A 14,928-nucleotide genomic window follows, 5' to 3' on the forward strand; every position below is an offset into this window, starting at 1 on the left:
GGAAGTGGCTACCCACTCCAGATTCTTGTTAGGGAAACTCCATGGACCTCTGAGAAGCCTGGCAGGCTACCGTCCATGGGATCGTAAAGAGTTGGACACTACTAAGCAACTAACACTTTATTCTTCAAAAAAGTACCCTTCTGACCTTGAAAAAAATATTGAATACATAATTTCCTGGAAATATATTTCTTTGTATTAATTTTATAGAATTATTTTTTATGAAAAATCTGTTGTAAACTCCCACCCTCCCAAGGAATAACTCTCTCAATGATTTTTTTTTTTTTCTAATTCTTTCATCAAATGTTATGGAAGTGACCACTTGGATTGATTATGTAACATGCTACATGTATCTAGGACACAGTACACTTTCTTGAGATGTATCCATGGTGTTATAAACTCTTTTTGATCTGGCAAGTACTCCAAGGAACCCGTTTGCCACATTACTTTTTAAAAAGTCTCATTTATTACAAAATGGGCATGAAGAGTTGTAGAATTATGCATTGATTTCAAGATCCTGACATATACTTGCTGCGAGGGTGGCAAAAACATATTTGTTAATATGTCCATATGTCATTTAACATTCACTGAGCATTTATCATGTTGCATGCTTTGTATTAAGCATGGAGTCTGCAAAGATTTGAAAAACTTGTGCCTTGTTCCTCAGCAGCATAATTTTAACATAATGGAGAGTGAAGTCAAAGAAAAGATTTAAGGCTCGTTGGGAAAGTGAGCAGGAGGAAACTCATTAAAAAAAAAAAAAAAGGCTTCTGTGAGTTGATCTCATTCTTATAGGAATAGGCATGAGATGTTAGCCAAAAGAGTAGTTACAAAAGGAGAAGTTGGCCAAGTGACCAGTTAGCCAACAGAAGAGGAGTGGGAAGACCATTACAGAGACAGAATAGTTTAAACAAAGTCAAGAAATTTCAAAGAGGTAAATTCTGAAAAGCTCTAAGAGATTTAAAGACTTGCAGTGGGAAGTGTGAAGTAAGCAGTGGCAGAAAATGAGACTGAAGAAATATTTAGGGCTGAATTGAGGAAAACAATCTTTTCATTGCTTAATCCTATATAGAAAACTAAAAAGCCTCTTGATGAAAGTGAAAGAGGAGAGTGAAAAAGTTGGCTTAAAGCTCAACATTCGGAAAACTAAGATCATGGCACCAGTCCCATCACTTCATGGCAAATAGATGGGGAAACAGTGAGAGACTTCATTTTTTGGGCTCCAAAATTACTGCAGATGGTGACTGCAGCCATGAAAATTAAAAGACGCTTACTCCTTGGAAGGAAAGTTATGACCAACCTAGACAGCATATTAAAAAGCAGAGACATTACTTTGGACTATAAAGAAAGCTGAGCACTGAAGAATTGATGCTTTTGAACTGTGGTGTTGGAGAACTCTTGAGAGTCCCTTGGACTGAAAGGAGATCCATCCAGTCCATTCTAAAGGAGATCAGTCAAGGGTGTTCACTGGAAGGACTGATGCTGAAGTCAAGAAATTTCAAAGAGGTAAATTCTGAAAAGCTCTAAGAGATTTAAAGACTTGCGGCACACCAGGCCTCCCTGTCCATCACCAACTCCCGGAGTTTACTCAAACTCATGTCCGTTGAGTCGGTGATACGATCTAACCATCTCATCCTCTGTCGTCCCCTTCTCCTCCTGCCCTCCATCTTTCCCAGCATAGGGGTCTTTTCAAATGAGTAAAGTTAATTAACCCAAGATAGGTAACATTTATACCCATGGTCCCAGCAAAATTATCAGTAGTATCTGTTTTCACTCTTGAATGTCCTGGTTTGACTTGTCAATGATATGATTGTATTCAGACCATTGCACTATTTACTGAAGAAATATAAAAGCATTGCATAATTAAGGATGTGTCTCATTGTGTTCTTTTTTAGAATTACTCCCATCTGAGACTAAAATTCTGTAAACTAAATTGGATTGAATCTTAAAGAAAATGAATTATATTAAAAAAATTTAGTGAACCTCGATTTTTAATGGGAATGTGGACAAATTGGGCAAAATGTTGGCTGAGGGGGAAATAATGAAGGGTGACTGCAATTGTCTTAGGTAGTTCATCACAGTTATTTTAGGTATAACTCTGAATTTAGGCTATATGGGAAATAATTCCAGTTCTACTGTTCACTAGATGTTGGAAAATGTACTATACTTCTCTACCTTTTTCCTTTTTTAAAGTAGTTTCTCCTTTTTAAAAATAGTTACAATAATGCTCATGATATTATTGTAAGAATTAAAGCAATATGCATACATAAAACATTTGTTACATACTTGGCATTGCAGTATATAAGATTATTATTATTATTGCTAAGTGGTTTGCTTATAATGAATTCTAGACTCTTTGTTGTATCATACCCATATGGTCCCAATTCCCATGAGGAGTTACTTCTTTCCTGAAGTCTCAACTTTTCCTGCCAAAACTGATTTTAGAATCTTCATCAATATCATACACTTGATGAACTTTATTATATCTTCCAGTGTCTTTTTCCCCATCAGTTTGTAGGCTCCCCAAAGGTAGGGAAAATCTACTTCTTACTCAAAATTATATCTTTAGGGCATTAAAGAACTGTACCTAGAACACAGCACATGCTAAACAGATGTCTTTAAATTAATGAATGAATAAATGAATTAATCCTATTATTTTTTGTGATGGTAGGAGGTTCCTGGCAGGTTATCTGTTTATGACCTGTGTGTTTCTCTAGCATGCTATATATACAACCAGAACAATATCTAATATCACTTTTAGTGAATTGACTCAGGTCATTGGTCTCAATAAGGGGTGATTTTGCCATCCAGAGGATATTTGCCAATGTCTGGAGACATTTTTTGTTGTCACGACTGGGGGAGTCTTACTGTCATATCATGGGCACAACTCAGAGAAGATGTTTAACATACCACAATGTGAAAGACAACTTCCAACAACAAATAACTTTCTGTCCCCAAATGTTAGTATGCTGAGCTTGAGAAATCCTGGTAAATCCATGGATATAGCACATAATTTGTGTGATCTTACCACATCTCTGTAACACACCTTTGATTTCGGGCTTATTTCAGTGCCCTGCCTTAAGCCCGTATAATATTTGTGTGTGTGTGTGTGTGTATTCCCGATAGCTTGGACACTTGGTTAGCCTGAAGTCATTTATGCTGGGCAGCCTGGCAGTAGGAGGTCAGTGGTCTTGGAGGATAACCTTAAACCATGTGGGAAAGGACTGCGTGGATAAGTGGCTAAGCATTCAAGTATTTTAAGAGACTATTCTTTTATCTGCATTCTACAGGGTTATTCAGACCTTTCCCTATGGAACTTAAGATACCTACGGGACCAAGAACCAGTTGTCTTAAGTGCTAACTACCTTGGATTTCTCCCCTTTCTTCTTTTGTTTTCCTTGCACTGACATTCCTACTCGCAAATAAACTACTCAAGTACCTGTCTCAAGCCCTGTTTTGGGATGAACGCAAACTCAGGCAATGGACCTCCTTTTTAAAAAAGAAATGTAACAACTCTCAGGAGTGATGAAACAAGGGTACCAGAGTTGAGCTATTTCAAATCCATTGTTGGACATACTGGAAGTGGAACAGTGAAATTAAATAGTCAAAATTAAACAAATCCCTTTGACTCACTTTTCATAATCTCAGTCACTTATATCACTAAGACATGAGAAACAAATTTCCATGTGCCCTGAGTACTTAGGCAGAGCTGGAAATTCCTCTTATAGAAGTAATATCTACTGTTCTTGCTTATTCCTTATCTTTCTTCAGTCTGAGTAGCATATGTGATATGGGGTTCAGAAAAAGAACTAGATATTGTAATCATTGGGAAAGAGAAGGTGAGAAAATCAGTATTCATTTACTACATTTTCCATGTTCAGGTGGTGTTGATGCTCTTTAAATCACTGCACATATTTATAGTCTGTTATTCAGTTGAAAGCATTAATGAAACCCTATTGAAGGCATTATATTATGACAAATGATGCAGAGAAATGAGGAAGACATATAAATCTTCCAGGTCGAGACAGTATCCACACTTGAAGTCCCATAGTATAAACTGATATATAATTTTTCTGAGGGTAGATAAGAGTTGTCTTAGCAGGTGGAGTTAGCTGAGGACCTCGCAATATCCTGATCCTGACATTCAAAAGCTTTCAGGGTTCAACACAATCAGTCATATGAGTGCCTACATGCAATATTATTCTGCCTAGATTTCTTCATGCATTATATATAGGTTAAAAGAGGTTGCCATAAATAGTAGGTTCACAGAAAGGACAGATTGAACGTTTGAACTCTTCACAAAAGAAAAAAAAAAGTGAGAGAGAGAGAAAGACCATTTTTCACTTCCTTCCTGGACTCCCCGTCACCCCTCTAATGCAGGCAACTGCAGAAGCAACATTAGTTCAACATTAAAATTCAATAAGCCTTTTTCTTGATTCCAGTCTGACAGGTTTCCTGCATGGCAGAGAAGCCACAAGGCTGAATGAATGGGTTTCTAAACAAATTGGGTCAGATGCTGCTTTTGCTTGACTTACTTAAGATTGATTGATAATTAAGTGGTTTAAAACTGGTTCTTTCCTAGAGGAGGAGCAAACTTGGAGCAGGGCTTTTCAGGTTTTCTGAGACCTTCAGAGAATTGGAAAAAATAATAAAGAGAAATAGATGTGTTTGAAGTGTTGATGTCAAAAGAAGGATAGGATGTGGTTTCCTCTTTTTTTTAAAGTCTTTTAAAAAATTTTTTGGCCATACCTCATGGCAATGGCACCCCACTCCAGTACTCTTGCCTGGAAAATCCCATGGATGGGGGAGCCTGGTAGGCTCCAGTCCATGTGGTCGCTAAGGCACGACTGAGCGACTTCACTTTCACTTTCATGGCACAGCATGTGAGATCTTTGTTCCTCAGCCAGGGATCCAAGCTGGGCCCCCTGCATTGGAAACAGAGTCTTAACCACTGGACCACAAGGGAAGTCCTTGATTTGCTATTTTGAGCATTCCTCAAGCATGGGGAAGATATATTTAATGATGGAAAATCATTCCATGTTCAGAATTACAGGGGGTAACAAGTGCTCTCTTTTCTAGAGAAAAACAAGCCAAAAAATCCTATGCATACATCTTTTTCTTCAAGTCAAAGTCAGTGATTCGTGGACTGACCAGCATACCTGGAGCCGCATCTCCTCTCTCTAGAGGCCTAGATAGTGTTTGGTGAGTGAGTGCAGAGACAGAAGAGCGGGGAAATGGAATCCAGGAAGAAGCACAAGCGACAGCCCAGGGTGGCAGGTCAGCTCAGGGTGAGGCTAAACAGACTGGAGGAGAAATCTCAGACCACTTACTCAGGGCCCAATAGAGTATAACTAAGCATTACTAAAAATCACAGTTCAATCAAAGTCACCTCTTTGGTGCTCCTGAGGAACTGTGTGCGTATCTTAGATTGACTATAATAGAAAGTAAACATTTTTATGAAATATGTGTTTATTTTCTTATTGCAACCCCTAAAATATGCACTCTGATGTTTCTTTCGTATCTTCCAAGGTGACAGGTCTTTTTAATTTTTATTTCTTTGGAATCTGATGCAAGTTTGTACAGAACTTGATGCAGGCTTGACTACTTCAAAAATGGATAGAGCCATACAAAAGACAGAGGGGAAACTTTGTTGTTATTGTTGAGGGGGGTCAAGGGCATAGAGGAGTTTATCTCTTTTCATGCTCTGAATTTCCTGGAAACATCAAAAGTCTTTCTAATGCATATAGTAATTTAATGATAGTATCTGGGGTACGAATAGTTGTAAAATGCTGAAGGAAATAACACAATCAGTCAGAAATACTAGTTTTAAAGTACTCATACACCCAAGGGCTTCCCTGGTGGCTCAGACAGTAAAAGAATCTGCCTGGAATGCAGGAGACCTGGGTTCAATCCCTGGGTCAGGAAGATCCCCTGGAGAAAGGAATGGTTACCCACACTAGTATTCTTGCCTAGAGAACTCCATGGACAGAAGAGCCTGGCAGCCTATAGTCCATGAGGTCTCAAAGGGTCAGACATGACTGAGTGACTAACGCTTTACTTCACTTCATACATCTTATAGATAATAAGATGATAATGACTCTGTTAGGTAAAGGATACAGGGTATAAAGGTACAAATTGTTATACAAAAATCCAAAAATTGGATTGTTTATGTATAGACTTTTAAGGGAGAAAGATATCAGGGAAAGCCTGGAAAATAGAACTAGAATTGGAGGATCAGTGAGACTTGAATTTCTGTTAAGTTAGATACACTCTGTGAAGATTTTTTTTTTTTTAAAGCATATATGTGGAGAAGGATAGGGACAAGTGTACAGAATATAGATGGCTTGGCTGCAACATAGAGTCTGTGAAGGAAAATAAAAGAGTTAGATAGGAGAAGTTATCTAAGGTCAGATAGGCAGGGGTCTTAAGTGGAAGTTTGAGGGTCTGGAGCTTTGTTCAGTAATCAGTGGGGACCTACTGAAGATTTGTGAGCAGAATTATGCCCAAGGAAGATGTATTCAGTAATGATATTCAGGGTGGATTCAACTATGGGGCTGGCAGTTAGGGAGTCTGAACTAGTATCAAAGTCAGGAGAGAATCCTTGCACAATGTACACATTTCTCATAGCACCTTGTTACACACTTTAAATATTTTACAATTGTATTTGTCAATTATACCTCAATAAAGCTGAGGGAAACAAGGGTGCTAGAAGTGCAATGGGGAAGAGAGAGGCTGGCTTCAGATATGTTCAATTCAAGTACCACAACGGGTACCTCAAAGACACTATATGTAGTGATACTTTTTTTTTTTTTAAGTGAGTTCTTTGTTTCATTAGGCTTTATGTTAACCTTAAAAATTATTTTCATTTTTTAAGCAACTGTTTTCAACATAAGCTGTATATTTAAATATCCTGAAGAATTCTTAAGCTCAGAAAGCCTAGAGCACCTCCCCAAACTCACTTGGAATGGGGCCCAGAAATCTATTTGTAATGTTCAGATTCTATTCAGATGTGTAACCGAGGCAAAGATGATAAATAATGCTGATTTGGTATTTTTATGCTCCCACATGGAAAGCAGTCCTATATTAAATGCTGCCTGTGACTACAGGAAGGGCCAGTAATTAGCGCAATCACAGACACTTATACTGGGTGATTCATAGAACATCTTAAAATGTTATAATTTTATGAAATCCTTACATTTTATAATTGTGCATTTCAACAGGTTTTTTTTGTGTGGGTTTTGTTGTTGTTGTTTGTTTGTTTTACTTTTCCCCTCGCTTTACTGGTTGGTGACCTAGAATTATTCTTGAAAATTCATTTATGGATTCTTATTTTTTTTAAGTATATTATCATTTAAATGGTTTGGATTAGAAATTGCTTCATAGGGTTCATCTGAAACTATCCTTTTTGGCCTCCAGTGGACATATTGAGCCACATGCTAAGAAAGAGAATAGAAATTGCTTTGAATAAGGCCATAAGTTATGAGATTCAAAATCTTATTCACTTGTGTAGGAAAATATTAAAATTTAAATGTAATTTCTAAAAAAAAATACTATGATGAAGAATTTCAACAAAGAATCCACAATCATTTTAATATTTATGTGAATATAGATATACGTAGCTATTTGTTATGTAGGCTATTTTATTTTGCATTCCAGCTCCTGTTCATCTAAGTATATTATTGCATAGTTGTAATATATATATAGTCAATAAATTACCATCTTTCTCATAAGTTAGTTTAGTTACCATTATATCATTAAGTTTTTCAATATCTTAATATATTTGACTTCACAGAAGCATTTTAATGAGTGCATAATATTTCATCAGATGTACACATTGTAATTAACAGATTGTTCCTCTACCAGTAGACACTTGGGTTGTTGTGAGATTTGTTATGATAAACAATCCTATTGTGAACATGTCACCTGTTCTCTTTTTCAGTTAACAAACATTCACTGAACAATTATCTGTAGAATTTGCTGTTGGGGAAAGATTCAGGTGTGAATAAACCACTACTTAGCTTCATAGAGCTAATAGTCTCATAGGAAATCACATGACTCATGCCATAATACTTAATAGATGAACATACAAATATGGGAACATGGTAGAGGGAACCTTAACCCTGATATACTGATCAAAGACAGTTGACATGAGGAAACAGCATTTGCATTGAGTCTTGAAAGATATAGGGGGATTTAGTAGAAAATAAGGTGGGTAAGGAACCCATTCTGAAGAAATTAAGATTGTTGCAGAGTTTCAAGGCTTATAGAAAGAGAGATAAAACCAGCTTTTTTAAGGAGCAGATTGTTTGCTATGATGGTTTAGAACAGCTCAGTAAGAGTGGTGGAAAATGCATTTGCAAAGAGCAAAAACTTAATTTCTGTATTTTTTTTTTCTTTATAATAAGATGAGAACTATTTTTATGAGGTCAGAAAAAAAGAGCATTTGTATAGCTCTGGGTATTCATTACCAAGAATTTTGCAACCAGTTCACCAGCATATGACTGGTGTTACAAATATAATTAGCATCCTTAGGTGTATTTGGTTAACTTTTTATTGTGAAATATGTAATACATACTAAAAAGTACATAATATGCATGCTGCTAAGTCACTTCAGTCGTGTCCGACTCTGTGCGACCTCATAGATGGCAGCCCACCAGGCTCTGCTGTCCCTGGGATTCTCCAGGCAAGAACACTGGAGTGGGTTGCCATTTCCTTCTCCAATGCATCAAAGTGAAAAGTGAAAGTGAAGTCGCTCAGTCATGTCTGACTCTTCGCAACCCCCTGGACTGAAGCCTACCAGGCTCCTCCGTCCATGGGATTTTCCAGGCAAGAGTACTGGAGTGGGTTGCTCATAGTAGAGTAAAATAATAAAATTGGGTACCCATGTATCCAACACTAATTTTAATAAATAGTTTTCCAATGGAATAGAAACCTTCACTTTCAGTCTCATCTTCTTTACTCACCCCTTCACAGAGATAACCACTTAAGTGCTGTACTCTTCTTTATACTTATGTTGAGTTTTAATATATATGTGTAAATAACCATAAAAGATAGTTGGTGAAATTTTGCCCATTTTGAACTTTGCATACACAGAATAATATGTTGTATATTCCTTTTGACCAGCTACTTCTGCTTAACATTTCATTGTTGAGAGACATGCTGTGACTACTTGCTATAGTTCATTTATTTTCACTGCTTTAACATGCTCTGTTGAATAAATGAAATATATACCACAATTTATCTATTATTTCTATGTTGTCTACCATTGATAAGCTTTTGAATCTTCAGTAATGTTTTGAGTATTTTGTACATGACTCCTGGTGGCCAATCTCTCTAGGATTGGCCAACAGATTCATTTACGTTTTTCCATAAGATGTTATGGATGAACTAATTTTTTGGCCAACCCAATATATCTAGGTATAAAAAGGTCAGGGGTGGATAGGTGCATCTTCAGCTTTACTCAGTAATGTCAAACTCTTTTTCAAAGTAACTGTGACAATTTATATTCCCACTAGCAAGTATGAAAGTTTCATTGTTCCATTGCTCTACATCCTTGCCATCACATTTTAATCTTAGTCATTATAGTACCTAGGCAATAATGCTTCATTGTTATTTCATTTCAGATTTCCTCATTTTTTAATAATATTGAACAACTTCAATGTTTTTTTAACTGTTTGTGTTTCTTATTCTAGTTACTACTGCCCAGCCATGATTTTTACCATTTTTTTCCCTTTGGGAGTTTTATTGTAATACATTTTACCTTTTTATACAGTTCATGGGGTTCTCATGGCAAGTATATTGGAGTGGTTTGCCATTCCCTCCTCCAGTGATCATGTTTTGTCAGAACTCTCTACTATGACCTGTCCATCTTGGATGGCCCTACACCGCATGGCTCATAGTTTCATTGAGTTACACAAGTCCCTTTGCCATGACAAGGCAGTGATCCATGAAGGAGGTGGATGGCATCAACGAATCAATGGACATGAACTTGGGCTAACTCTGGGAGGCGGTAAGGGAAACAGAAGCCTGGTGTGCTGCAGTCCATGGGGTCATGAAGAGTCGGATGTGACTTGGCGACTGAACAACAACAACAGCAGTAATACATTTTACAAATTATTAAGTTGTTACATGTTTCAAATGCCTACTCCTTGTTTGATGCTTGTCTTTTTACCTTTCTGATGAACAATAAAGAGTTTTGTGTAATCACCTTATGCAAGAGAAAAGAATATGCTTGAGAATTGAGATAACACTAAGAAAGCAAAATATACTTCTATAGAAAAAGAAGTAAGGCAATGGCACCCCACTCCAGTACTCTTGCAGGAAAATCCCATGGGCAGATGAGCCTGGTAGGCTGCAGTCTATGGGTTTGCTAAGGGTCAGATTCGACTGAGCGACTTCACTTTTCACTTTCATGCATTGGAGAAGGAAATGGCAACCCACTCCAGTGTTCTTGCCTGGAGAATCCCAAGGACAGGGGAGCCTGGTGGGCTGCCATCTGTGGGGTCGTATAGAGTTGGACACGACTGAAGTGACTTAGCTGTAGCAGCAGCAGGCCGTGATCACTGTGTTTGAACCCTGAACCAAGGGCCCTCATAAATGTTATCCCTAGAGTATCTGGATTCTAGTAGATTTCATTTTTTGTTTGAGTCCATTCAGATTAAATTTTCTTTAAATTGAAGCCTACATTGTTGTAATGGACAAGGATGTCATGCTATTGACTAGGGTTTTGCTTATACTACTGCATGTCACCAAGTTTGAATTACTACACAGGTGTTAAATAAAAACCCAACTAACTTTCATTTGTCTCATTTCAGAATCTGGTGATTTTTCTCTGCACAATCCCTTAGGAGTCTTTATTATTTTTCCAAGCATGTTTCTTATTTGCCTCGAATGTAGGCAACTCTCGAATGTAGGTCTTTGTGAGCCAGAACAAACTTCTCCCTTTGGGATACTGGGAGGAAAAAAAAAAAAAAAGAATGCATTTCACATTTCCACTCTGAAGGACATTTTCCTCAAGATAAATTGGTAACCTTCAAATATATTGGATGACTGACTTTTCAGGCCTAATTTGGAAAAGAATTACTTTGAGACCTACGAAAAAGACATCATCTACCAAAAGACCCCTCTGGTGGGCAAGTCTCTCCCCTTGGATGCTGGATCTCAATCCTCCTTGCCTTGTCAAGGACTTTGTTCCCTCATTAATTCCTTATCTTCCATCTCAGTACTCTTTGCTCAATTACTTCTTATTTCTAAAAACAAAGAAATATGCTTCAGTATCTCTCATTAATGAAAAAAAGTCCCTTTCACCTCATATTCACTGGCTGCATTCCCATTTATCTGTGCCCCTTTAGAGCAACACTCTAAACAGACAAAATAGTTTCCTATACAGTGTTTCCACTTCCTCCCCTGTCAATCTTGTTTCCAGGGCAATTTCACCCTTAGCACTTCACTGAAAGTGATCTAGTCAATAGACACATTTCTGCTCTTGTCTTACCCAACTCTTCATATTCTTTTCTAAAAGATGTTCCTTTCCTGGCCTGTTGGTTACCATACCCTCTTCCTGGCTTTCAACTCACATTGACGTTATTATTATTATTATTATTATTATTTTTACCAAATCTGTGACTTCTTTTCACTGCCCTGTTTCTTCAGTCCACAGATCATAACCTGGAGGGGTGCTCTACATTGCTGGTCTCTATTGCTAAGGTGTTTGGACTAATTTGCTAATAAGGTGAACTTTTGAATGAACTAACCTACATAATTAAGATGCTAACAAACATATTTAAATACATAATCTCATTGCTCAAGAAGTAAATAAGCAAGAAAAGCAAACAAATAGCAAAAATTTCATTTGACAATAATTTTACACCTATTGTGAACTTGACAAATTTTGTTTGGTTTTCTGGAAACAAGGAGGTATTTAGGGGATCCCAGTGTTTACATGCAGGGGTTGGGACTTAAGAGACTAACTAGTAACTATGGAGTGTATGTTTACTTAGTCGTGTCTGACTCTTTTGAGACTCCATGGACTGTAACCTGCCACGCTCCTCTGTCTATGGAATTTCCCAGGCAAGAATACTGCAGTGGGTTGCCATTTCCTTCTCCAGGAGATCTTCCCAACCCAGGGATCAAACCCACATCTTTTGCTTCTCCTGCATTGACATGTGGGTTCTTTATCCCTAGTGCCACCTAGAAAGCCCAGCTACAGAGAGTAAGACCTATCTTTCTAAACTTCCCTTATTCCTTCCAATTTTTCTCTCAGAAAAATTTTACTAATGTATTTCAGAGTTTGATTAATCAGAATGCAGTTTTCTTGACATCTGGCACTTATTTAAGCTTTTTACATTGGTACATGTTTTTTCCTTTTTAATTTATTCCAATTCCTCAAATAAGAAAGTGAATTTCAAAATTATAAACATGATGATCTGATAAGAGAAAATGAAAGTGTTTATGAACGTTTGAGGTTATTTTGGGTCTACATCTGGAATAAATGTGGAAATGTATATGGTTATAAGCTAATTTATATAATGTTGGAAAGTAGAGAAAAATGTTTCATAAATTATGAAATTATGAAATCATGAAATTAGGATTACCACTTTATTCATCACAGTGCTTCTCACCTTAATAAAGGGCTGAATAGGCCAAGAACAAACCATGATACTAGTCATATCTTTATTAGTAAACACAAATTTGGAGACATGTCCTACAGAAATCATGGGAGCTCATTACAAAGACGCAAACTAAGGATGTTGCTAGTAATGTGATATATTGACATAAAACAAGTAAAATACTCATGCATAAGGCAATTTAGGCAAATATAATTTTGAACTGTGGTGTTGAAGAAGACTCTTGAGAGTCCCTTGGACTGCAAGGAGATCCAACCAATCCATTCTGAAGGAGATCAGCCCTGGGATTTCTTTGGAAGGAATGGTGCTAAAGCTGAAACTCCAGTACTTTGGTCACCTCATGCAAAGAGTTGACTCATTGGAAAAGACTGATGCTGGGAGGGATTGGGGGCAAGAGGAGAAGGGGATGACAGAGGATGAGATGGCTGGATGGCATCACTGACTTGATGGATGTGAGTCTGAGTGAACTCCAGGAGTTGGTGATGAACAGGGAGGCCTGGCGTGCTGCGATTCATGGGGTCACAAAGAGTCGGACACGACTGAGCGACTGAACTGAACTGAACTGAATAGCTGAGGAAAAAATATCCAAAGTTACTGTTCACTGTATCAGCAAGTTGCAAGTTCATGACCTAGCTTATTTAGTCTGGTTCTTGAAACCCACCACTAGATATTGAGCTGCATAAAGACTATACATTTCCATATTCACATCATAGGTGCATGACAGTTTTTTGGATCATAATAGTCATCTTTGGAATTAATCAAAAATTATTTGTATAAACATCATTCTTTGTTAAATGATAAAATATTATTTTCACTACTTGTAACTTGCATGAAAATAGCTTTCATTTGTACTGTTTACATGTGGTCCTCAACTTACAATGGTTACACTTAACAAGTTTTTGACTCTACCGTGGTGCAAAAGCAATATGCATTCAGTAGAAACTGTCTTCAAATTTTGCATTTTGGTCTTTTCAGGGCTAGTGATATCTGGTAGTGATATCTGGTACAATAGTCTCTGGTGATACTGAGCAGAGTCACAGCTCCCAGCCAGCCACACAATCATATGGGTAAACATCTGGTACATTCAGCCAATTTATACCCAGACAACTATTCTGTTTTTTACTTGCAGTACAATTGAATAAATTACATGAGCTATTCAACACTTCATTATAAAGTAGAATTTGTGTTAGATGATTTTGAGCAACTGTAAGCTAATGTAAGTGTTCTGAGCAAGTTGAAGGTAGGCTGAGCTATGCTGAGGTGTTTGGTAGATTTGGTGAAATAAATGTGTTTTCAACTTATGGTATTTTCAGCTATAATGAGCTTGTTGGGATGTAACCCCATTGTAAATCAAGGAAGATCTGTATTTGGTTTTGGATTGTGTCTTTTTGGAAAGAAGCTACCTGAAACCCTTCTTGCAATAAGTGTACTTTTGTTTATATTGCAAATATGCCGGTCTTTACTACTATTTGATTTCTAGGAATGGATAGTATGATACAATATGGTATTAGCAAAGTTAAACACAATTCTGTTTTAATAAATGGTATTGAAACTTTCAGACAGAGGAAAATGGCATATTTCAAGAAATTTCTGATGACAAAGTTTCAAGTATATTTTCAACTTCTAAGTAATCAGTAATATTTAAGAGTGCCTTTCACTCTTCTTATTAACTTTAAAGATTATATTGGAGATCAGGGTTGGAAAACAGGACAAAATTATTCCCAAATTTTGATACACTCTGAGTGTGCATATAATTTTATTAGATAGGAAGAAAAAACAACAGCCATGATAAAGCTGTTTTTAGCTAAAGCTTAAATGTATCTCAAAAAGTAAAAAACAAAACAAAACAAAACAAAACATGGTGACTTTTAGGGATGCTTAGAAGGCAGATTCTTGTTTAAAAGTTAAGTAGCCATTTAAAGGCTGCATCTAGACCACATATGATATTTTGCATTATTTTGTTTTTACTTTTCTAAAATGAGAAAATATTTTCTCTGTCCATGCTTATCACTGAAATGAAAGAAGATTAGAAGACTTCTAAATTTAAGAAGGGAGTCAGGGGAAATTTGTTATTTAGATCAGAGAGATATGATCAGAATTAAATTATTTATTAATAGATAAGAGTTGAAATTTACTGTGAGGTATTGCAAATTATAGCCAGGTGTTTCTACTTTAAAAGATATTCTAGATTTTATCTTAAATGTGATATGCAAATAATGGTAGAGATTTATTATTATTACTATTATCATAATAGAGATATTGGTGTGGACTAATTTAAATAACTATACATGCTATTCACTGAAGA

Source organism: Bubalus bubalis, chromosome 12 (assembly GCF_019923935.1).
Source record: "Bubalus bubalis isolate 160015118507 breed Murrah chromosome 12, NDDB_SH_1, whole genome shotgun sequence".
NCBI lineage: Eukaryota > Metazoa > Chordata > Mammalia > Artiodactyla > Bovidae > Bubalus > Bubalus bubalis.